Raw genomic sequence first — 1,292 nt, 5'->3', positions numbered from 1 at the left:
TAGCATACCGCATGAATCATCTCTATGCATCACTTTCAGCACACACACAGTACTACACACATAAAACACCTCTGCCGACAGCGCCTGAAGACCACAGCACCTCAAACCATGCACTTACCCAGGGCACAATGCAGACCCTTCCCGTGGAACTCCTCCAGTATTCAGCACGACGTGCCGAGCACACAGAATGTACACGAGGCACAGCACACATTCCTTTCCCATGCAGCAAATCCCAGATACATTGTAGCATGACCCTTCCCCCATCCTCAAACATAACCCAGCTGTATACCACAACACAAACTGCAGCTCTAGACACACACACCACAGCCGACCTTTCCCCATCCAGCACGGCTGATAACCCATCACTTCTTGCAAACATGACTAAAACACACCATACCACACAGCCCGCCAGCACTCACATCACAGTGCACACCCTGCCCTCTTCACCACCTAAAGTATATGACGAAATGAGATATTGTAAAGTAATTATAGCGGTGTCTGGTGCGTAGTAAATGGTATATACCGTGTACGTATAAATAAAACTCATAAACCTCATGCAATGTTCTAGTCCCCCTGAAAACATGCACACACATATTCAAAGCACTTCTAATGCATACCTGTTCATAGGATCTACCCATCCCAACTCTTGATTTTTGGTGAAAATATACTCAATGAAACATGCACGCATCCAACAATTTTTACACGTACAGTTCATTGACAATCGTTATAATTCTTCACATTGCGTCACAATTCTCACTATCTCTGCCCATATTGTTTCACCACTGTTAATTTATACTGTCTGCTCCTTAAAGTTCTCATCTGTGTTGTAAGAGTTTTTGCTGTCATTTCAGTCTCATAGTTAGTTCTTCAGTAGGGTGCAATGCTCAAAACAGACATTATTTATTGATCTAAATTGTTCTTTGGTTTAAAGATGACTTAATGGGATTGTTTCATGGGCTCAAGGTTCAAAAGTTGTTTCCAGGCTATAGCTTTGGGGGTTCCTCCAATTGTGTCCAGTAAGTCTGGTTTCCTCCTTTTGATCAACATTCATCTCTGATCAAAACATTCAGTAACGGTAGGCGGGCACCAGTCGTTTCTTCTTCTCTCATGTCAGCCCAACTCCTGGCATTACGTCATATAGCTGTAATATATGTCACTAAACGTATTCCCCCCCGCCCCATTCTCAGTCCAGAAAACCAGTATATCCGTGGCTCATAACAAGCACACACACCATGGTTCTTTACAAGAATTTATGTTTTTTGAATGAACCCCTTTAAGCAAAGAAAGGTATG

The 1,292-nt window shown here is 43.0% G+C and overlaps 1 protein-coding gene across 1 annotated transcript in view; it reads left to right on the top strand.

The window, feature by feature from the left end:
* The window catches only part of PTDSS1 (phosphatidylserine synthase 1), an 84,037-nt gene that overhangs the window by 1,075 nt on the left and 81,670 nt on the right, over positions 1 to 1,292 (top strand). The window lies entirely within an intron of this gene.

The sequence above is a fragment of the Trichechus manatus genome, unplaced genomic scaffold (genome assembly GCF_000243295.1).
Source record: "Trichechus manatus latirostris isolate Lorelei unplaced genomic scaffold, TriManLat1.0 scaffold00009, whole genome shotgun sequence".
Classification (NCBI taxonomy): Eukaryota; Metazoa; Chordata; class Mammalia; order Sirenia; family Trichechidae; genus Trichechus; species Trichechus manatus.
The sequence above is the reverse complement of the archived record's forward strand: the minus strand, read 5'-3'. Positions and strand labels throughout refer to the sequence as shown.